Source organism: Maylandia zebra, linkage group LG9, assembly GCF_041146795.1.
Source record: "Maylandia zebra isolate NMK-2024a linkage group LG9, Mzebra_GT3a, whole genome shotgun sequence".
Taxonomy (NCBI): domain Eukaryota; kingdom Metazoa; phylum Chordata; class Actinopteri; order Cichliformes; family Cichlidae; genus Maylandia; species Maylandia zebra.
The window spans coordinates 6959765-6984396 of NC_135175.1; the positions used below are offsets into that span (position 1 = coordinate 6959765).

Consider the following 24632-nt stretch of genomic DNA (forward strand, 5'->3'; position numbering starts at 1 on the left):
GCGTTTGGAAGTCTTCTCCTGTTGCCTGCTACATGTGAGAGCGGACAACTCCTGATACTCTCCAGAGTTCATGTGAGACACATCTCAGCTTTCCTTTCAGAGCCACAAATAACATCATACACGTGTTTTCAGAGGTCGAGTAGCTCTCATCATGGCTAATAAGCAGGTTTTTGTTTCTCGTTAAATTAATACGTGCACCTTTTTACCTGAGACACAACTGGAGGGAAGTGTGAGCAATAAAAAGTCCCTTTATTGTATTTTCTTTCTTTCTCAAGTATCACCATTAGATAATAACTCACGCAGGATTAGCATGCAGCAGGAGTTAAGACCCCTCACAGACACAAACTCCCTTTGCTCCCATGATTACACAGGGGTGGGTGGCCACGGGGCAGAGAGCTTTTGACCCATGGGTAAAAGTAACGCTGCCTGTCTAGACACCAGGCCAAGAAATATACTTGTTTTGGCTAGGAAGACGTGTGTGTGAACTTATCCCCGCATGTGCACGTGCACACACATGAACGCACACCTCCTTGCTCCAGACATGCTTGCTTCAGTCTTCCCCCTCCTCCTGTGACTGTCAAGAGGAGACAGCCACACTGTGGAAAGCCCAGTTTAAATTTATACTGTATTTATTGGAACTCCCGTTGCATTTTACTGTTCATTTGTCCTTGCGGCTGGAACGGCGTTTGAGTTCTCTGGGAAGATGTCAAACTTGGTCCATCAAGGTGTTATTTTTTTGAAGGCATCTTCTCTCACAGTTCAAAGGCAATCTGTGGTGAAGGAACAAATGTGAAATGAGGTGCACTGCAGTGAAAAGAAGATGTTATTAACTGGGTGATACGGCAAAGATAAATTTGGTTTGCCAGTTTTTCTAATTTTTTCCATTCATGTCTACTTGATCTATCACTGGTGGTAATTTCTATTTTATGTGGCCAAGCTTTCAGAACATGTCTGTTAGAGTAGAGGTAACTGAAAGCTGGAGACATTATGGAATTTTATTACACTGGAACTTCTTTCTACTCAGTCTCTCTATGTTTGCACCTCCAAAGTGAACCACAGGTGCCCCACAGCGCTTTGCAGACCTGCAATAATCTGGCGTAACAATATGAACACCTGCCTATCTGGCGAATTCGGGGGCCAAGCCAACATCTCATGCTCATTCTTTTGTGCTCCTTCAACTATTCCCAAACCATTTTTGATTTGTGTCAAGGTGAATTATCCTGCTGAAACAGGCCATAGCCATCAGGGAGTACTGTTTCCATGAAACGGTGTACATGGTCTGCAACAATGCTTAGGTAGGTGTCAAAAGAGCATCCACATTGATGGCAGGACCCAGGGCTTCCCAGGAGAACATTGCCCAAAAGCATCACACTGCTGCCGCTGTCTTTCATCCTGTCTTCCTTCTCTCACCCCAACCAGTCGCAGCAGATGGCCCCGCCCCTCCCTGAGCCTGGTTCTGTCTGAGGTTTCTTCCTGTTAAAGGGGAGTTTTTCCTTCCCACTTTCGCCAAAGTGCTTGCTCATAGGGGTCATAGCATTGTTGGGTTTTTCTCTGTATGTATTATTGTAGGGTGTACCTTACAATATAAATCGCCTTGAGGCGACTATTGTTGTGATTTAGCGCTGTATAAATATAACTGAATTGAATTGAATAGAATTGAATTGAATTGCTCCGTGGTCCAGTTCTGATGCTGACATGTCCACTGCTAGTGCTTTCAGGAGTGTACAGAGATCATCATAGGGACCCTGACTGGTTTGCGGCTTTCCAGCCCGATACATAACAAACTGATGTTCATTTTATTCTAACTCCTTTATTCTAACAACCCACAAAGATGCAGTTTCAGAGATGCTGTGATCCAGTCATCTAACCATCACAATTTGGCCTGTGTCAAACTCTATTTCTCGTTCTGAGGACAAAATGCTACCTAATCAATCCCACCCACTAACAGGTGCCATGATGAAGAGAAAATCAGTGTTACTGACTTCATCTGTCAGGGCTCATAATGTTACGCCTGATCGGTGTATGATATAATGTTTAAAATGATCATTATGACTCTGCAGTTGTTTTGGGGGGATGTCCCGCTGTAGAAAAAAAAAAACAGCTGTAAAATGTAATAGTAATAGGATAACTTATAACTTATCGTTAAACTTAGTTTAGTGTCCTCTCAACGTCTGAGCTGAAGTGAAAGCTGCAAATGAGTCATTTGGCTCCGAGTCTCATCTCCTTCATGCTGCTGTCCCTGAAGTTTGTTTACCTTTATCTTTTTGGTAATCTACACACAAAACAAGTAATGCTGCTCCACTCTGCATGGTTTGGTAGTTTAAAATTAGGTGCAAATTGTACGTCATGTCAAAAGCTTTTCATTTCAACCACTTCTGTTAGCAAAAAGGCGAACATCTCTTTTAGCAAATGTTTTTATTTAGAACATTTTCTCCTAATTTTCCTCTTCATGTTACTAAAATTAAATGCGGTGGCTCCCATAATATAACGGTGTACTTTTCGCTGATTGTGTGACCTTTTAATACCCACTTCTACACGTCATTCCCCCAACTGATGATATGAATCTATATGTCACAGTTCCATTACAAGGAAACACATCTGCGAGTATGCAGTTACAGGTACAATGGTGAGGCTCTATGAGTAAATAGCGCGTGGGTGGTTTATGTTTGTGTATGTGCTTATGTTTCAATCTGTGATAGGCCACTGATGTTTTCACTGGATGAATATGAATACCGCACACCTACTCCTTTCCCACACACACTCACAGAACATCAGAACATTTTTCTGTGCACATGAATAGCGGCGGAGCACTATAAATGAACATCCAAAATGCCAGCAATTACTATGGTGTCCCTTTACTCAACCTCTCCATATTAAACCCCGCTTGTCAAACAGATTGTCTCCGGTGCTCCGAGCAGCCTGCGCTGCGAAACAGTTTTCATTAAGGGAGGATTGCCATGGGCCTTAGCCTGGCGGCTTAATGTAATTTCACAGCTCAGCGTCCGTGCGACCACTTCAGGGTCCAAGCACGGCCACCCACACCTTTACAAGAGCCAGCCAGAGGTGCTGAAAGGGTGACGGGCTGCTAGTAAGTTTTAAGAGCAAAAGGGGAGCCCCAAAATGAAATTCCAGCACAGGAAATGACTGTAATAATAACATAACAACCAGCAAGGCTTTGGAAATAAACATGTACAGAGATAGAGCGCGTTTCGTGTCGTAATGGGGTGTTGAGGACGAGGAAACTCACTCAGCAGTGGGTGCTGTTTTTGATGGGGAAAGGTTTTAAGAAATACAGTAGGATTCTTGTAGTTATGGAAATTATCAATGACGCATTGCAAGATTTGGTTAAACACTGATTTATTGTAAGCCTTTGCTGGCAGTACTTGAAAGGACAGTATACTGTTTAGAATATAGTGTAATGCTCATGTTGTTGGCCTAAATAAACTGTGTGTTTTTTGCAGGGGAAGATTATATGACGATACCACGTGTAGAACTTAATACCAAATCGCTAATTTAGCTTACTGGTCCTTTAAGGTGTACTGACAAGAGTGGCAATTTATATACAGTAGATTCATGTAGTTGAACCAATCTCTTCACCTCAATCACCTCTTGAGTATTCACCCCGAAGGTGTAAGCCAAGTGTGCAGTGAAACTCCATATTAGAAACACGTGGAGAACATTACACATCTGTACTCAAAGCGACATCTGGACAAAACTGAAAGTCAGATAGACTAGTGTTTCATTTTCATGGTTTACAGCTTTGAAAGGAGCCAAAGAGTCTTGACTTCAATGCTTTGGAAGGGAGAGGAGCAACAAAGCCAGGCAGAAGTTAGGCTGTTGGAAACTTTAAATAGCCACAAATGCAAGGACACCCACAAACCAGCCATGGGGGGGCCAAGGCTGTCTACTCCCAGTTTTGGTCCCAAGCCTGGAAGGAAGTGCATCTGGCATAAAATCATGCATGTGGATCGTAAAGAATGAGATTTCCACAGAGGAGCGGTCGGGCCTCGTTTAACAACAGTGGCAACTACTTTGGTTGAAGACAAGGGAGCAGGAGACAGGGAAGGAGTGAGGAGACAGTGAAGGAGAAAGAAAGGAAGGGAATGTGGAGGTGAAATTAGGGACAAAAAATGGAGGGACTGTGACTGGTAAATGGAGCGATCTGGCTGATATGTTGGAGAGAAGGAAGGTAGATTTATTGTGTATGTAGGTGACCGTGTGGAAGGGAGGTGAGGCCAGGAGCATCTGAGGTAGATTCAAACTATTCTATCATGGTGCAGGTAGATGTAACATTAGATGTTTGTCTCTAGTCTGTGTTTGGAAATCAAGAATATGAAGAAGCAAGTGAAGGCAGAGGCCAGGATTAAATGGTGGAAGTCAAAGAAGGAAGAATGTTGCAAAGCATTCAGGATGGAGTTGATGCATATCAGAAGATCAGGTTGAGCAGTTTGGAGACAAAGTTGGAGAGGTAAGGATGAAATGGTTTGGACATACTGGATAAAGAATGTTGAATACCGAGCTGCCAGATACAGGAGACCTGTAAACTCTGTTTAAAATTAAAAGTTACTAAGTTCACTAAACTAAATTTGTGATATTATAAACCCAAATCTGAGCCGGCACATTGGATTTCTCTAAAATGTAAAGAAATCAATGGAGCATAACACTGAACCATTACAGCAAAGGTATCTGTGTGATACATTTAATCAAAAAAATATTTGTTTGCACATATTGCTGGATGAAAGATTACAGAAACATACAAATCATTTGAGAAACAGTCTATTAGCCAACTCCTAAGAAGCCTAACAGGAATGCTTACGCCATGATGTCTCCAGTTGTCTGTGTCTGCAGCACAGTATGGGCTACTAATGTGCATTTTTCTTACACTATCCTTAATCTTGGGTTTATTTTAGTCAACATAATATATTTAATATAAGATAAAACATACTTTCTGTTTTCTGTTTGTTTATTTTAATAACACGAAAAAAGATATCATGAAAAGGTTCTAAAATTAGTGAAACAGTTTCTAATAGTTCTAAAGTTTCTAATAAAAAATGATAGAACTGGGAATGTGTTTGCAATTGCGTGGGTGAAAATCACCTGATGTTACCATTCTAGGGTTTGGAGGCTGCGAAAGGGTCAACTTAATATATATACTTTTTTTTTTTACCAACAGCTCATGCAAAACTACTATACATGACTCCCAGAACAAAAACGAAGAGCTGAAAATAGTAATCTCTCTTATAATATTCGTTGTTCAATAGCTAAATGCCGTGATAGTGCAGCTAACATAAGCTAGAGTTTAGCACTAGCATGGGGTTTAGCATAACATTACAGGAAAACAGCGATGCTATCTCCAGGGAAACAAAATCTGCCCATCAGCACATCTGCATCTCAATAATTGAAGACTTGTCTGATAAACTCTGCCAACTCTACATTCTTATATTTGCATGGGTTATGGCTTGAGATGGTTTCACCTTTTTCAAATGTTTGTGCTAAGCTAAGAGGCTACTAAATATAGCTTCACTGTACTGACATAAGTGTGGTATTGATCTTCTCATCTACTTTCCATTTTGAGCATTTCCTCAAAAGCTGGCCTGTTCCTTTTGATGTGGCTTCTTGGGAAATTCCCCCTAGCTTGGCCACACGCAATTGGATGTGACTTCAATGCAACCATATTGCACCTAAGGCACCACCACCACCACTGGTTTATGAGTTAAAACACAGAAGTCATTATTTATTGAACGGAAAGGGTTAATTGAAATAAAGGACCAAGGAGCTCAGGTTTACTTTTTCACTGTAAGCCTTGGTAAAACAATGGATGACGCAATAGGTGAGCCAAAAGCAACAATCAGCCCAATCTTCGCATTATGAGTCACGACCGAGAGATGCTCATGCTTATTCAGTGTGTCCATTGAGGTGTGCAGCCTCTTCATTTAATATTTCCATAAGGTTGCATATGAGTGTATGCCAGGCAGTCCCTGTAATAAGGAGGTAATGTATTCTGTGCCAATGGCAAAAAGGTACGCTTGAAACATCCCTCATAGGAGCAGCAGTTTCCAACTTGACAGTGGACACATACATAATTAAGCCAACTAAAAAAAAAATGAATATTTCATCTCAAAGCATTTTCATCTCCAAACATCAAAACACCTCAACGTCTCACATAATGAGCAAGGTAAAATACTTTTATTCATAGAGGGAATATGCAACAAGGAATGCTCAGAGTACCTCGCTGAAAAATATATCAGCTGGAAAAGGAGAGGGAGGCCTTATACTGCTCTTTTTTCTTAGGTTGAGTTCTTGTACTCGGTTCTTTAAGCTCACGTAAAGAGCTCATTCTTTCCTACGAATGTTGCCGAACCATTTTTTCTCATCTGCAATTGTGTTATTATGTTATATTACAATGTCAGCCTTAATGTTTTGTAGGCGGATCCGGCTATAACTCACTCTGACCTGTAATTCATGACATGTCATCCATGAGTCGCCTCAGGACTTTTGGTTTCGCAGGTATGTGCGCGCATGCCAAAGAAGAGGATAAATTATTCCATAACCTTGCAGTGGTTAAATTTTACTAGTGCGGTCTATGTCAGAGTTTGCCAGAATTTCTTCACTTTTGTGATGGCACAGAGGTTCTGAAAGGTCTCAGCTTCCAAAGAATATGTCATAAATCATTTTGCAGTGGTTTTTAGCGGGGGTAGTGGCTGCGCATAGACCCAAAGCAGCAGCACCACGCTAGAGAGGATTACTTTGACCACCAAACCTGCCTCTGACTGGCTCCCCATACACCTTCATAGAAGGGAATTAACCTGCCATGACTTGAAACGCTTTGCTGAGCGCTGGTCGATACTGTCATTATCCTAAAGCAATTCTTAATTCTATTTGGCCCTGAGCTAAAGATCCTTGTATTGATCACAAAGTAGGGATGCCACAACAACTTTTTTCCATAGTTAAGACCTCTATGTGTTGTTAAAAATAAAAGCTTCAGCAGCTCCTATGCACAGCCCAGAGGGAAAGATGCAGCCACAGAATGTAATTTTGGATGTTTAATCATACGTTTCACAGTGATACCTGATGATTTCATCAAGCGTTACAGTTATGAGACACAAATGCTCGAGAGTGGTACCTTTGTGTTTCATCGAAAAAGGCAGCTCTCTTTCATATCCTGTTTTGGGAGATGAGAAATATTGATATCACTCGCCGAGCACTATCAGCATGAAACAGAGGCTTTCAGTAAAAGCAGCAGTGACAACACCTGTACTGAAGTTCCTGATTACATGCCTTTGTTCTCAAAGCTGTGTGTGTCTGAGCATGCATGTGTGTGCAGGAGAAGAACAGAGACACACAAAAAAGAAAGAAAAAAAGATGGAGAAATCTGAAGTAACATGTAACCGAATGCTTCTTTTTCTGTCTGTCATCCACACACACAAGCATGCACAAGCAGACAGCATCGCCACCTGCCACAGACTATACACTGCGGCCTTTGACAGCGGTTAGCAGAATGGGACATGTGTAGCCCCAGGTGACTCAAATTGCAAAACTAACAACAGCATGCTTCATTGCACCAAGAATGCAGTGTGAAACACCAGCAGAAAGGCAGTGTGTGTGTGTGTGTGTGTTTGTGTGTCCGTGTGCGCATCAATTTACATGTATGTCTGAATGTGTATGTTTTCGGTTATGCATAAGTGTCATAACTGACTCATCCAGTAATGTAATGCAGCAATTAATATGGACTTCATTAGAATTCTTAAAGGAGCCCGAAGCATCAACAAACACGAACTAGATAATGCAGAAGTATTGCTATCATTAAGACTAACTGCTCTGAGTGTACTTGTTATCCTGTCCTCTATTATTGAAGGATCAAATACATTTATATAGAGAACACTACACTAAGAACTCAGTCTATCTACACTATTCAAATAATAATAATAATTAAAGGAAGACGTTTTAATCAGAGGACAGCATCAAGTAAGTTAAACTTGTGGGATATTGATGTGATCAGTTAAGTAGCGGAGGGGGTTGTTGATCAGGTTCAGCTGCTTTGGTGTTATAATGAAATTAACAACAGCTGCATTAGAGAAGCAACAATGAGCTTACCCCAACACAGGAAGGGTTTTAAGGTGGAGGCCACTCCTTATGACTGTGTTTTTACTAGTTTTATGCTCAGCGAGGGTCAGTGTCACTACTGGTAGCATGAAGGAAACCTGGACCCTACAGAGGTTACACAGGTAGTCCAACTCAACCAGGATAGTACATCAATGTGTCATTGCCGTGAGGTTTGCTGTGTCTCCCACACTCTCAAGAACATGGAGGAGATTCCAGGAGACGGACAGTTATTCACTGAGCTGGAGAGGGTCCTTAACCCATCAGCAGGACCAGTATCTGCTCAATTGTATAAAGAGGAACATTATGAGCACTGCCAGAGCTACAAAATGACCTTCAGCAGGTCACAATCTCTGACCAAACAACTAGAAACAGACTTCATGAGGGTGACCTGAGGCCCAACGTCCTTTAGTGGGCCTTGTGCTCACTCCCTGGCACCATGGAGCCCAACAGACATTTTCCATAGAATACCAGAATTGGCGGTTCCACCACTGGCGCCCTGTGCTTTTCACAGATGAGAGCAGGTTCACCCTGAGCACATGTGACAGATGTAGAAGGGTCTGGAGAAGTTGTAGAGAACGTTATGCTGCCTCTAACATTGTTCAGCTCGACCAGATTGGTGGTGGGTCAGGAATGGAGGCACATGCAGACCTCTACAGGCTAGGCAATGGCACCCTGACTGCCATTAAGTATCAGGATGAGATTCTTGGACCCATTGTCAGACCCTGCGCTTGTGCAAGTAGTCCTGGGTTTCTCCTGGTGCACGACAATGTCCGGCCTCATACGGTGAGAGTATGCAGGCAGTTCCTGGAGGATAAAGGAATTGACACCATTAAATGGCCCCCATGCTTGCCTGACCTAAATCCAATGGAACATCTGTGGGACATTATGTTGTGGTCTATCCAGCACCACCAGGTTGAACCTTAGACTGTCCAGGAGCTCAGTGAGACCCTGGTCCAGATCTAGGAGGAGATCCCCCAGGACACCATCCATAATCTTATTAGGTGCAGGAATACTAGCATATAGGGGTCATGCAAACTACTGAGTATCATTTTGAGTTGCTCCAATGAAATTTCAGCTAAATGGACTAGCTTGCTGCATCATTTTTTGACTTTCATTTTCAGGGTGTCATTTCCATCAAACGGCGTGGGATCCTCTTGATCCTAACAAATTACCAGGTTTACATAACTTGTACTTAGTTACAATTGTTTAAACCAAGGATCTTGGAATTTGCATTTGTTTAGAAATAGCCCCAAGACACCCTCCTTGAGTTCCTTGGACTTCCCCATTGTTCTGAGTATTAGTCATTCTGATGAGTGACTAATACTTTTTTTGCGCTGTGTAAGTGAAACTACCGATTATAGTCATTTATGATCAATAACAAGAAGTTAATAGGATATCGTATAAGCTTCAGCACCACTTAAAATATATATATTATATTAAATCAAAAATAAATTCAAATTGGTGAACTCAATTTTTGTTTATAAAAGTCATTAAACATGTATGCTGTACAATCATTCCACCCTGGAAAAAGAACAGTTTAAAGCAATCGTCATAAGTGCAAAATTATCAAGGAATAAACAGATGAATTGGCTGTGTTGATAAAGTAATAGAGGTGGTCAAGCCACGTATCCACTTTCAAGCTTGCTAGAATTATACAAACTGTTTTTGCTTTTTGTTTTGTGTTACCGTTTAAATTTGTGCAGTTTCAAAAAAAATCACTCCACCTATTTAGTGCTTTCCTGGTAAAATACAAAGAAAACAAAAACATGTGGCTCAAGACTTTTGCACTGCATTACATATGGAATTTAACTGATTGAAAAGACACTCAGATGCAACAGAAAATCTGTAGGAAACCGAAGTGAATTAAGTAATTTCAAAATAAAATTAAAATAAAACAGTGAATGATTATTTTTCATCAGTGTTTGAGACATCCCAATCTTTACTGTGATTTTTTTGATGCAGAATTATAGTTGTTTTAGATGCTACCTTTATATACTACTAATACTAATAAGTAAAAACTCAGTTAAACAAAAATATGTGTAAGAAGGTATATGCACACACTTCCTACAAGGCAAGACTGAGGCCCCTCCAAAGGAATGGGGTCCCTTGTGTCACTGCAGCCTTAAATAAAATACCCTGTTGCATACTGCACACGTACAGTAGTTGTATGTGTGGTTACGTGCTTTCTTCTAAAGTTATGCGTCTGTTACCGTGTCCTGCAGTGACCCCCACCAGCCCGCTCTTATATGTTTGATGTGTCTGAGCTGTCTGACAGCTTCAGTGCTGTGCTGCGCTGCTACAGGTTATTACACGGCTACTCATTGGCTGCTTTGACAGAACAGAGGAAAGTAGGTCCCCACGGGCCGTACTATTTATGCCTAAACGGGGTGATAAAATAAATGAGCGACTGTATTATGTTCTTCCCTTTTCACTCAGACTGACACTGCCAGTTGCAGAGTGGAATAATTGTTTGTTATTTAACTTTTAAAATATAGTTGAAGTGTGGGAACGTCGAGAAACGTAAGCGTTTGATAAGTCGCACACATTCATCACCCCTCGCCGGATCAAGCGGATGGTTTGGCTCAAAATGGCTGTAGAGAAACAGTTTTGAGGATCGACGCTTTTGCCAGGTTTTTAAGAAAAATGAGCCACCCTGTAGTTTGAGGGCACATCCGCCACATAACTGGGGATCCAGGTGAGACACGTTTAAAGGTTATTCAACATTTGCACCCGACCCGTAGCTTACAGGGGGGAAAAACAAGGCCGAAAACGGCTCGCTTTGCAATGTTGTCAGGGTGCCTTGTACTTGCAGCGGGAACAATCCCTGGCTCTGGTGTTGATTTATAGTGTGGATAGCGGCTTCAAACTGAAATAACAGTCTCCAGAAAGTGTGGAATTTGGTGTAAAAGTACTCATGCATCACACGGTGGGTAGAGGAAATGTAACTACGATGTCATACAGGCTGTGTGTAGCTAATGCAGAGCAGGCCTGCGGCTAACCCTGCAGCTGTGCTGTGCACAAATACGTCACCAGGATAGGATTCCCTGCAGTGAGATGTGTACACTGACACAAAGCAGACCCGAGACATGTGGAAGCAGATACTAGGCTGATTCATATTGTTTTGAATGCAACCCAACGTCTGCCCTCAGCTCAGTTCCTGGGCTTTTAACGTGTGAGTGGAGGATCGAGCTGGAGCCCCAGTGTGTATAAATTTGATGGATATCGGTCTTGATTGTTGTAGACGTTATAACTAAGGCTGTGCAGATGGGTCAGGGGTTTAGCCAGGATATGCAGTATAATGCCAGCTGACATTTAGTGGCTGGCAGAGATTTTGTCATTCATACAAATATGTGTGTCAAATATCTAAAATAAAGAACACTGCAAGTCATGCTGCCAAGAATTTATAGGACCTTTTGGAGCAGTGCAATGAGATGCAGCCCCCAAAACATTTCTTAATTGTCAGAAGTTGTGATTTTATTATAGCATATGTGATTTTTAAAGTAGATAATAATAGACGTACTTGATTTTCCACCTCAGGCCCTTTGCAGATTAAGAGCTGCGGTGTTTATTCAAGAGGTTCCCAAAAGATGATCAGAACTAAAGAACATCTGCAACATGCACACCATTTGTTTCAGAGTGTTTTAATCGGTTTTTAATCACTTTTCTATGTGAAACTGTGTACAGTGCTTGACACAGAACTGTCTGATTTGTAGTGGAGATTGGAATGTGCACATGTGATGTGATTATGCATTCACCCTCTGTGAACACTTATTTTGCATGAATCTTCTGAAAAATATCTGATTGTTATCATGGGCGCTCACTGAGTCTGTCATCCTGCAGTTCAACTCTGCGATCCTGGGCAGTGGCACAGGAGATGGTGGTATTCCTGCTTTGGAATAAAAGCAGATGAAATCAGCAATACTGAGTATTTCTGAAACGGTGTTTAGGGGAACCCATTCTCCCCACTCTCTGTGCATTGTTTTAAGTGCCAGTGGCTGCTGTCCAACCCCCAAAAATGTTTCTACCTCTGTGCTTAACAGCTGACAAGCTGTTCTTTTCATCAAATGCTGCTCATTTTCCCCCCTCCAAACATACCTCTGGTGATAGTCCCAGAAGAGCTCAGTTTACCTGCATGTGTCCAGAGCGCTTGTTTCCAAGTGCAGTCTCGCTTATCCAGATGTTGATTTTTGTGATGAGATGGCAGGTAAGGTTTCCCTCTGATCACTCTTCCAATGTCGGCCCGGTTTGCGCATCCATGCGTCACAGTGGAACCATCACTCCTGAGTCAGCAAAACCTTCCCGCTGCTCGTTTGTAGAGCCACAGAGGGCTTCTTTTTGTTTCTTCTTTCAGGCATGCTGTTTGATGTGGAAGTCAAGGTTCTTGACTTAATTGGCATTGCTTAGTGACATTTTCACACAGTGGAAATCCAAGGCTGGAGGAGGGTTGGCGTCTTTAATAGACCTGTGATTGGCAGGCTTCAGTTTTAGATCAGCTGTCTGCTTATGGGAGCTGTGGAAGAGTCAGAGAATTTGTAGTATGACAACAATGAGACATGTACTAGAAGTGGAATGAAATCTTTGTTACACATTTATGTGGTTTTTAGATTTTTGGTTCCAGTTCTGATCTCAGTAAACAGGCCGATGGGCTGCTGTTGATGCCCTTTTCAGTTCTTTCACAGAAAATGGAAAGTGGATATTAAATGCTTTTAAAGATGTTTTAATGACGGATTTTGGAGAGGATCGAGGGAGAAAATTCCCCGCCAGTCAGAGCCATCTATTTGGAGCTGGAAATCTGTCTTGCTGTGGTATACATGTTCCAGCCAGTATTCTTGGTCTTTCTTTCTAGACACAGCTATATATTATGGTCACCATCTACAGCAGCCCAGTATTTATTTATTTATACATAATAAAGATGCTGTAACTCTCTATCTTTACTGTGGGAAAGTCTGAGACTTCAGTTCAGTGCCTTGCTCAAGAGCACCTGGCTGGCAGCGTTTTAGAGAAGAGCTCTTTTTCTCCTCTTGCTGGTCTGCTTGATTTGATGCCAGTGAGAACTAATTCAGAAGTGCAGAGAAAAAATGTTTTCACTGGAAAACCCTTTATTCACAGAAATCGCTGTTTCAGCGATATTTGTGCTGATGATGGAAAACAGGTCATGCCACTCAAATCAGAAGATGACTTTCTGCATTTGGTGGAGGTCTTACACTCATAACAAAACTCCTCCAACACATGCTTCACAAACAGTAACCGCCACCACTCAGTTTCCTACCACCAGCCTCTCCAGTGTGATTGAGCTTGTTGTCATCACTGGAAATCCTGCATTCTGTTTCTGTTCTGATTGGCTGGCTCACAGAAAAAACAATGAAACCAAAAAAAGAAAAGAAAAGCTGAAGAATTGACAGAAAAATCTCTCTCTCTACAAACAGTGTCCTAGCCTAGGACCTGGATGTCATATCCAGGCCATGCAGCTTTATAGTGTGTGAATGAAAGCATGGAGTAGCCAGGAGGGAGTCATCATTATCATCACCTCTTTTAGCCTGACAAAATACTAGCCCCCCTGAAAAACTGACCAATGCTGAGTATTTAACTTTGTAATGCTCAAAGTTTGTAAAATCAAGTTAAAACTGAGAGTGAGCTTCCAGTTTATACACAGCATACAAACTTCAGGAAAGGTTTGAACTGTAACGGGCAAAAAACAAATAATTATTGTTATTGTTGCTGTGGAAATTTTTTTATTTCTAGTAGAATAATATAAGCATCCAAAATATAACTAGGATGCTTGGAAAAGCTGTGTTTAATTCCTTGCTCTGTTTTGCAGCACTTAATAATTCTGTCCTGTCTACGTGTGTATGTATAATATAAGACGCGAGCTACCAAGTTATTGATTAATACTTTTTAGCAGGTAGTTGTCTGCAGATATTCAAACTATCCAGTAGCTTTTGGCAAAAAGATGAACAGAGGAATTTTCTCTTTCATCCCTACACTGCTGCCTTGCTGAACATGATGTACTCGATGCCATCAGCTCTCCATCAGATGCAGGTTCTGGTTAGTGTGATTGTCCACTTCACAGCTGATCACAGTAAAGAGATCTGACGGGTCACAGGAATGGCAGCGAAAACATGCAGTTGGCAGGGGCTAGCCAGCTAACAGCAACAAAAGTTAGGAGGACAGTCCACTGTTAAACTGATAGTATATGCAATTAGGGCTGCTCAATTAATCGAATTTTAATCACGATTACGATCTGGGCTTTCAACGATCATTAAAAATGACTGAGCCGATTATTAGCCCCTCCCTCATTTATCCGCGACCCCTTAAAGGCCGGTCCGTGAAAATATTGTCGGGCATAAACCGGTCCGTGGCGCAAAAAAGGTTGGAGACCGCTGATTAAGAGGACCCGAGGGAAGCTCGGAAAACTAAGCAGAAGTTATTTGGAGAGGAGAGTGACTGCCGTTGGTTGAAAAGAGGTAAAAAAAACTTCAGTGGTGTTGCACACTATTTTATATTATTTTTTAAAGTCATTGTTAACCCTTTAAAGCCGGTCAGAGCAGCACACTCCGTTTTGTGTAACTATTTTTAAATCCCCGTGGAACCTGAACCGCGTAAGCTAGCGCAATAAACCGGAGGAGTTGTACTTACATCTGATGCCATCAGCTTGTCCTAGGTCACGGTTTCCTTCCACATAAAGCTTTGCAAAAATTGCATAAAAAGCGCTTGCAGGAACAAAAACATAATATTCCAGAAACACGCTTTGCCGATCCGATCAGCTGTTCATAACACTTCCTACGTTGGAATAGACGTCAGCGCGAACTTGTGCATTTCCGCCATTACCTGCCCGAAACCGGAAGTGACGTCAGTTTCGCGGAAATGTAGTCTTTTTCACTATCAGGGCCTCAGGGCCTATACTCGTCTTTTTAAAAGTTATCTTTGACTTTATGACTTTCTGTGTCGTTTCTGGGATGCTTAGGACTCATATTGCACTGCTGGAAATAGTTTATTTTGATGCATATGCTGCTTTTTTGCAAATTTGCAGTATAATATTCAGTATAATATAACTGTCGCATGTCGCATGTCTGCCATTTCCTGGCCGAAACCGGAAGTGACGTCATTTTCGCGGAAATTGTAGTTTTTTACTTGTAGGCCTTAAAAACCTCTACTGGTCATGTTTGACTTTTCTGAATAGTTTCTGGGATGCTTAGAACTCGAATTGCACTGCTGGAAATAGTTTATTTTGATGCACCTGCTGTTTTCTTTGCAAATTTGCATCATAGGATTGTTTTTTCGTTTTTCCTGCAGTATATAAAAATTGGTGTATCTCCAAAATAAAACTATGAAGACACTCAAAATAAATTTCCTGTTGTTGTAAACTATTTTTTGCAACTTTTTTGTATTTAAAGTTTTGAGGGATAAACCTCTTAAATTTCTCCAAATAGAAATATATGTAAAAAAAACAAAAATGATTTTCAAATTTTTTTGTAGTTTATTGCACTTTTTTGCAATTAATGTAGTTACTATGGACTTAATGCATACATATTATTAAAATATGGGCTATAACAGTTATTTAGCAACTTGAAATGCTCCCACAAATGGCACTACAACATGTAAAAAAATAATATAAGCTCTGGCGGACTTGGTTCTATAGTAGGTCTTAAAGGGTTAAATAAATATCGTCAAATAATCGAGATCTCAATTTCAGTGAAAATAATCGTGATTATCATTTTTGCCATAATCGAGCAGCCCTATATGCAATGTTCTCTCGGATTGATGGAGAAAGAAATATGCTAACATTTTAAATGAATCACTCCCTTATTTAAAAGGAATAAACGTGTCCCCAGAATGTCATCAGAATGTGTATTGTCCTGTTATTTATGACTGTATCATAAGAATAAATACTCTATTCTATCTAAATAAACCCTGTCAATCAAACATTTACAGTGCTAATGTGTTTCCTTTGGCCCTGGGTAATAACGTCTTTTATGGAAGGAAAAACTGAAAAAGGAAAAATTAAAATAAAAAAAAAAGTATTTAAGCACTGCTGGACTTCCAGCTAATTTAAAGTAATAATGAATATGCTGCACTTGCCATTTTCTTTACTCTCTTCTTTAGAATAAAAAAAAATGCCCACGGAGACGAGCGCAGCATATTTATTGTGAACTTAAATGAAGCATTAAAGGCAGCAGAGCAGCTGGCTGCCTTTCACTCTTAGTGACCTGAATATTTGTGAAATCCTTGCTGTGTGCGTCCCTGGCCGTTATTTCTATGGGAAAATCTGAAGATTTCTCTGGAACTGCTTTCTACTGGAGAAGAAATTCCTGACAATTAGTCAGATGACTAATTAAACATAATGGATACATTACTGAAAGTAGTTTTTATAGCAAAGCTGCCACAGACAGCATAGAGACAGTAGTCGATATATTACATGTTATAGCAAATGTAGTTTTTGGTTTCTTGTGAGCTGAACAGAACATTTGGTGATCTCCTCCACTCTCACTCAGTATTGTAATGAATGTATTTCAATGATTTCTGATGTTGTAAACACAAGGCTATTATCTGATCACCAAAATGGTCAGGATCCCCAATCAAAGCTGCAGGCGCTGTTAACCCAAGCAGTGAGGTGTGATGGCAGCACCCTGCCAATATTTGCATAAGAAAATGAGTATTTGTATGCTGTACAAAGAATTAAGTGTAAGGAAAAGTGAAAAGAAAGAGGAAAGGTCTCAATAAAATAAATACATTTAGATAGGTGGTTTATGGTAAGTGGACTGATTCTTATATAGTGCTTTTCTACTCTCCCAGAGTACTCAAAGCGCTCTATACAACATGCCTCATTCACACAAGTGCAAACTAATCTACGTTCACACTCTGATGAACACATTGGAGGGCAACTTGGGGTTAGTATCTTGCCCAAGGATATTTGACATGCAGACTGGGGAAGCCAAGGATCGAACCACCAACCTTCCAATGGGTAGCTGATCTGCTCTACCACCTGAGCCACAGCCACCCATTATGGTTGTAGGGTTTAACTTAACTATTCACTAAACTTGAATGACTTGAATTGCAATGAATAACTGGAAAAACTGGGGTTTTCTAAAACGTTTGACCGGTAGTGTATGTATTAAAAATTCCAATTATGTGTGACCTCATATTCAAGGTCAGAGGTCAAGTTTTCTGAAAATCTCTGTAAATGCAGTAACTCAAAAAGGAAGTCACCAGGATTTAGAAATGTATATGATGGCTGCATCTCGTAGCTAGACTAATTTAATTAGGACATTCCCCTAAAGTTTGCTCTGTTGTGTATCTTTCCTGTGGGTAACTGTTGTGGGACTTCCTGAAATATCAGTAAGATGCCACATAGCTTAACCCCGGTAGAAGAATCATAGGGCTATGGCACGGGCACCCAGGATCCCCTCGAACAGTAGAATCTGAGCTAATAGACATCAGACCTGCATGGCTAGATAAGTGGCAAAATGTTTTGATTTGACCTAATTCGAGTGAAGTGGCCCTTTTGCGATGTGCAGAATGGCGCTCTCTGCCTTTAAGTGGCTGCTTTATGTTTGCCTTGCAAGGACTGTCTCATGTGACATGAGCGCAGGTCACTCCAGCTGAGCACGGCAGCGTAAACTGAGTGTGCACTTCATTTAGGCTAGCTGCCAGATTATGTGACATATCCACTTATAAAGCTAATGACGTACTCATAAATCAGCTTTGATTGTGGCTTTGGTAAATCTGGGAAATGACTTGCATTTACTTTTATTGTTCATTTCACAGAGCAGCTTTCTGCTCACTTGGAAAATTGGTTAGCCTACACATTTTTCTTTTAAAGATTTTTCTTTTTTTCGCCGACTCAGAGCCGCGCTCTGGCCTACAGATGACTCAGCATGAGGAACACCCTCTCTGTCTTCCTACATGCACGCACGCACGCACGACCTCCTTTATCACACAACTCACTGTGGGAAATGTCTCACACTTTTAAGGTTCAACGATTAAAAAAAAAAAAAAAGAATTGTGCTACATGATAACATCTCCCACCACCCCCTGCTCCCAGAATATGAGCAAGGGACTGGCATGCAAAGCCCAGCATCCAGCGTGTAAACATGTTTGAGCGCCAACAACTGGAGCATTTAGTTCTAGCCGGCGCGCAGCTAAGCTGTGGTTTCACATGTGGCTAGATGAGGATGGTGGAAGCAGGCAGAGGAAACTTAGATGCTTGTCTAACATTTCCGCTCAATCATAACCAAGATCAGGTTACCATAACGCACAAACACACACACATGCACACACCAGATTTCTGCACTCAGGCATCATTCTGTTTCCAAGCTTTGAAGTAACAGCCTAAGTAGTAGAGTAACAAAAAAAAGACAAAGAAGAAGCTGAGAGCATTCCCAAAACTTGTTGACATTTTACACGAGGGATATGATAATACAGCCTAACATTCCGCCCGTCATTCTGCATGGATTAGCTCGCAGGTCGGACTGTGTAGCTGCTAATAATTGTGTTTTTCTGAGCTGAAACTTGCTGGAAGGCTTGGCCTACTTTCTCAGTTATGGTGCGTCTACATTATGGGCCCAATATAGACCCTGCAAAACAGAATTAACATGCAGCTCTTTTCCTAAAAAGATAGAACTCTCCTGTGTGAGTTTTGAAAAGAAAACCTTAAAGTTTCTCATCCCATTTAGCCCACTTTCCCCCCCATTTTTTTTCAGTTCTATCTGAATTCTGTGCAGATGATATGCATTGCATCTGTTAAGTGCTGCCCAAAGAAGTCAAGAGTGGCGGATTGAAGAACAAGGAAAGTGCATCTCTAGCCTGAATAATGAATAGGCGACCATATTGTGGATGGGGGAAAAAAAGGAGGATGTGGTTCAGTAATAGTCTGGTGAGCATTTCTTTCTCGGCTAAATTGTTGGTCTTGCTAGACTCTTGTTTCCAAGAAAAGTTAATGAAAATTACATGTGAAGTCTAATGACCGACTGTTACAGGATTTGTAGGCTGCAGGCAGCTAAGGTATATTATTATATTAGGCTGCCCCTCTGAGTATTAGCATAGTTCCTGGCTGTGTTCCACTTCTAGCAAACCATTTTGGTCAAAAATGCCACCAAGTGTTTTGATGAGAGTAGACTTCAGTACCGACCCTGTACTTACCGGTTACAGGGTGGTACTTTTTAGATTTGTCAGTGTGATGCGTCACAAGTCAAATCAGGTGCTTTATGATAACGAGTTTCAATTACAGCTCTTACAGATCTAGTGAGAAAGTGTATATACCTTTTTCTGCAATACCTCCACACTGGGGTGCCCTTGATCAAAGCCCTTAACCCCAAGCTTAACCTCCAACTGAAAACAGCTCTTAAAAATGTGTAGCAGGATGTTCTCTCTGTTTGTATATAAAGGTTTTAGGAAAAGGAAGCTGCGTTCTGCCACGATCATGAAGTGGTTTAGTGGCCTAGCCCTGCTATGAGTTGGTGCAGTCATGGGGTTTTCTCATCATTCTCTATTTTTGTATTGGAGTTTTTTAAATGTGTATAGCAGGGTATTTTTAAAGGTCTAATTTTGCTGCAATGTTTTGCAAATACTGATGGTTGCTAAAGAAGAACAAGAGTATTTTTGAAGTTTAAAGTTATTTAAAAAAAGTCTCAGTTTCATTAAGTCTTAAGAGGAAATAAATGACATTTAAACTGGTTACTTTGGGCATAAATCCATAAGCATGAATCAAGTAGGTTTCATTTGTTCTGGTTCTTGTTGGCCCCTACAAAAACAAGGCATAGTGCTCCTACTACCCCCCCCAATCCTCCACTCTGTGTGAACCCTGTTCTGTTTTTCTACACATCTCGCAATAAAGCAGGACCCGAGTCATGACACTTAAAATTATCACTAATGTTGTGTAAGAAGCATTCTTTAGGGACTAGCAGGCAGTTTAATCTTACAGTTTAAGAGTTTGAATGCCATACACAGTGCTGATTTTTAACTCTACTAGAGTAGCAGAGCTAACACACTTTGTTGTGTTGTTACCAGTGTTACAGTGTCTTATTTTCCTTGATATAAAATGTGAAATATGTCTGGTCTTCTCTTGTTCCAAATGTTGATATTATGTCGTGTTTTTATGAGAAACAGAGAGTATAGGAGTTGTTCTAAAAAAATAAAATGGGGCTACAGATATCAGCTTCTTTAAAATGCTCACCAAGCTGAACGTGAGCATTTTAAAGAAGCCGATAAAGGAAAAGGGGCTAACGCTGGAGTTCATAGTTAGCCACAAGCTAGCAGCCTCGGTATGAGCAAACGATCCGAGCAGTTATGAGGAAACTTGTAGAGGCCAGTTATGTCCTGTTAGTTGGTGAAGTTACTGCAAAATGATGCACGTAACTGACATTTATTTTATGCTAGCCTCTGTAAGTGTTAAAGTGATCCTTTGCTTTCTGCTCCGTAGAGCAGGTTAATTCCCGGTTAAATGTTTTGGCCTATATGAAGAGGGATATATTTATTTATGTCTGCCAGTCTAAGTATCTCAGACATCAGGGAAAATGGAAGTCATTTTGGGCCTACGCGTGTTTATTCTGTTTGAGACGGGCTTGAGAATTTGAAACCCAAACCCACGCCTTGTCGTCCCTCCGAGGCCCCTCCCACTCCGGTCGGCAGGCACGGCGCTCGCATGAAAGTTAGAAGAGAGGCGTTCGCTTTCATCCCCTGTCATTTGGCCATTTCCCAGATATACCATCTCACCTTCCCTCCCCTCCGCTCTCCTCTTGCTGCTCATTTCTCTGCCTGCCCTACCCACTGTCTCCTCAGCCTCTCATCTCTCGGCATATCTTTCCTCCAGACACATTTGTGTGTCTCCCTGCCTCCATCCCACAGCTATGATTTAGGCGTCAGGGCTGCTCCCACTCCTTCCCAGCCCTGGATCAAGTTACCCCGCCATTACTCAGACGTTCCCCCTGCGATGGTGCTCCATGTCAGGGGTGTAGCGGAGCCTGCCTGCCTCTCCAGACCTGCAGACTAGCTCAGTTCAACCACAGACGCCCCTGGTCAGTGGAGTCTCTCCAGCTATGGCATAGACTCCCTGGAAAATGATGTGGCGTGGTGGGCAGAGGGGTTAGTGTAGTTTTACTTTGGTTTCTATGTGGGACGCTGTCGTAACTCCAGCACTTGGGCTGCTTTCGCCTGGCCCACAGAGCAAACGGGCTGCATTGGGGATCTTTTGTTGTTGTCGTTACCAGTTCACCCACAAACACTAGACTGTGCAGACTGTGTACCAGCTGTGAGCCACACAACAAGCCCAGCCCTTCCATGCGTCACAAGTCGACGGGTGATTTGTGGGCCTCATCGTTTTATGGTTATGTAATGTCGGTTCCTTTGACGAGTAAAATGTCTTGTTAAAGCCCACACCGCCCTGTGCCCATAAAAGTGACTGATGCAGGCAGTATGAGGGCCTGGCTATCCCGTTAGGTTTGGTCTCCCATCCTAGACAGCGTGTCACGGGGCCTGGATGAGAGCTGTCCAGCTTGTGTAGCCAAAACATGACGCTGCAGAAATTTCACAGGCTTGGCTTTATCACTTGATTGATGCACGCTGAGTAAAACTGCTAAATCCACCGAGGAATTGTGGGATCCTATAGGTCTAATTTATGGCAGTCACTGGGGGAAGGCGTATACCTGTTTCTCTGCCCACGCCCCCTTTCATTGGGTGTAAAGTTTTATAGAGGCTATAGCATCCTACTCCCATTAAGCCTGTTGTGCACTTCAGTGGAGCCATAACTCCCTTTCTGCTATCGCCAAGCTTTTCAGCTCCTCTGTAATTTATTTAACTCTGACATATGGCTGTCCTGCACGAGGCAAGGTAGCATATCACAGCACAGGAAGGCCCGCTCAGGCTAGGCTAATCCTTTCTAATTGAAAGGGAGGCAGCGTTGTGGGCCAGTGGCTTGTACGTCGCTCATCTTTCTGCTTGTTTTACAGTAATGAGACATCTGGGGCCCGAGCGCAGAGCTGTTTGTAGTGGGAGAAGTGGTTCCCGAGCCCGAGGGCCTGCAAGGCTTTCGCAGACAGAACAACAGAGCTGACTGCTTGTTTGCTCCTATCTGTATGTGGGCATTTTTATTTTGCCCTAGCCGCCTTGGCACGGTGTCATCAGCCATGCTAATGTTAGATTTGATTTATTTCTTTGGAAAGAATAATACATTTGGGAAATTTAGGACAAGGATGAGGCTATTTAAGTTAAAGGGAGGACGTTTCATTGCCCTGTCTTCTAATATTAAGTTTGCATTCTCTACATCTCCTGTGTTGGTCTGTAGCCTGTTATTCTGAATATAAAGCTGCCAAGAGGCTGTCACTTAAGGTATAATTTGACTATAGGTTTTTTTTAGCATCAGTGCAAACTGAAGTTCTGTTTTACTTTAAATGTATTTACTTATTATTTATATTGTGTGTTGGCTGTAGTTTGTGTATTGAAGAATAAAATTGGTTTCTGTTAGTTAGATGGTGAAGAGCAGCGGCCTAAAACAAAAACCTTGCAGGCTGGGCACTGTGGGTGTCATAGTGTCACTCAGTCACTTATAGCTCCAGGTTGGCCCTCAGTACAGCCTCCCTGTTTATGAGGAGAGTAAGAGAAACCTTTTTCTTCTTTTCAACCACACTGATGTTCCTCCTGAGCTTATAGTTTAGTTGAAATTGACCAAAGTTTGACATGTTCTCGGTTCTGCAGTTTTGACTGCAACTCAACTGATTTTCTCCATGTAGGCTGAAAGCACTAAGCAGTTTATACCATATGTAAGTATATAGTTTTATTATGATTTTTTCCCCATTGATTTGAGTAGGGTAGTGGATGTTTGTCCATAGGCTACAGCTAGTATAAGAGCAGGCTGATCCTAACAGTCATATAAGAGAACTATATGGGTGCTTTTTCTGTTCGTGTGTAATTTCTTGATCTACCACCAATCTAAGTAAGTGTTTGCATATGGTTTTATTTTTAATTTTCCTTCCATTGTTTGTTGTGAGCTATAACTAGTTCTGTCTAGATGTTTTTAATATTTCCAAAGGAGTCTTGTAACCTTGTAAACTTGAGCTTGTTCCTTCCCTTTTGGTGCATCGATCCTATTCTCTTCACCTCTTAAACATTGTCTTTAGGGAAAGGAAGAACTTTACCACAGTGACTTCATGTCCATCCTATTCTTCTGGATGTGATGTCTCAGGAGCACCAGGAGGAGATGTATTTGTACTTGAGGATGAACTGATGGATGAACTTGGATGAACTTCTCAAGATTTCACTTGGTAATCATAGCACATCTGGTAGTGATCTAACTGGTTAAAATGATAATGTAATGATAACGACATATTGTTTTGCACACATACACTTTCTTTGCGTGTTTTTATTTTTATCATTCTTTTCTCCCAACTCGTCTGTGATCAGTTTCCTGGTGGGCAACCCTCCCTGAATCTGAAAGTTCAGTTGTTCTTCTGTTTTTTAAATCTAACGGCTGGCCTGTCCATGTTGTTGCTGCTGCAGACGGATGTGGTCCCTAACTCCACTGTCATGGACTGCAGCTGGCAGCTGTAGTCGTTGGGCTCTGGAGGTCAGCTGTGGGTTGGAGAGCTACGCTCCTCTGTGCTGAGGCTGCAGAACAGTAACTCCGTGACATCAGAGTTTGAGTTAATTGCAGCTTACTGCTGAGACAAGAGGAGAAACTTGTAAACTAATATTTACAAGTTAGATCTACTCAATCTAGCTCAGTGGCAAACACTGTAATGTTTTCTTTGATGCCATAAGGAGGAACAAAGAGGGATCTGTGATCACATTTTCCCATTTGGTTCAATAATGAAATGGCAGCTTGAAGCTGTTGTTCCCATCTCTTAAATTCTTTGAAGTCCCCATAATGAGTCTTAACAGACATGGATTTACACTGCAGCATGACCGGTTGGCAGTCATTCTTGCCTCCCCCCCCCCCCTCGTTCTACTACCACCTTGTTTATTTGCCCCAAGCTACAAGCAGTCACACTGTCCTTGCATTGCCATTTTCACACAGAAACGGTGACCTGGCAGTGCATTAAGGCAGATCTGCAGCTACACTTCGAATCCTGTTGGACACGCTGAACCCTGTGCGGCTCACCAGAGACCTCTAAATTACTGCTTTTCACAACCAGAAAAGCACCTTGCATGTTTGAGAAGAGCTTTTTTCCCCTTCTATTTTCTTTTTCTTTGTTTGCAGTTATGTTTTTCTGTCTCAGTGGCAACTACACAAACGCACGCACCGAAAACACTTAAATCTGATATCTTTCCTTGTGCAAGATGCTTTTTTCTGTTAAAAGCAGAAGTTGGATCTCTCTCACTTCAGTGTGGAACGCCAGCGTTACTTCACGTTTTATCCTACTCAGGAAAATATATGCTCACACTCTAAAAGCCATGAGGCTAACCTCGGCACAGATATTTAAGACGCTTAAGGTTAATACTAAACTGCTGTAATCCAGTTTTTGGTTGGATTCAGAGCAGAGATAGCAGCGGTTCAGCATGTACCTGTCAGTACTAAATGATTGCTTATTTCCTGCCAG

At 41.7% G+C, this 24632-nt stretch overlaps 1 protein-coding gene across 2 annotated transcripts in view; it reads left to right on the forward strand.

Annotated features, from left to right (window-relative positions):
* Nucleotides 1-10684: 10684 nt before the first annotated feature.
* Nucleotides 10685-24632, forward strand: part of znf438 (zinc finger protein 438) — a 54725-nt gene continuing 40777 nt past the window's right edge. For both annotated transcript variants that reach the window (XM_004572276.4, XM_076887917.1), the window contains exon 1: nucleotides 10685-10798. The gene's annotated coding sequence lies outside the window, so the exon portion shown is untranslated. The remainder of the gene's footprint in view (nucleotides 10799-24632) is intronic.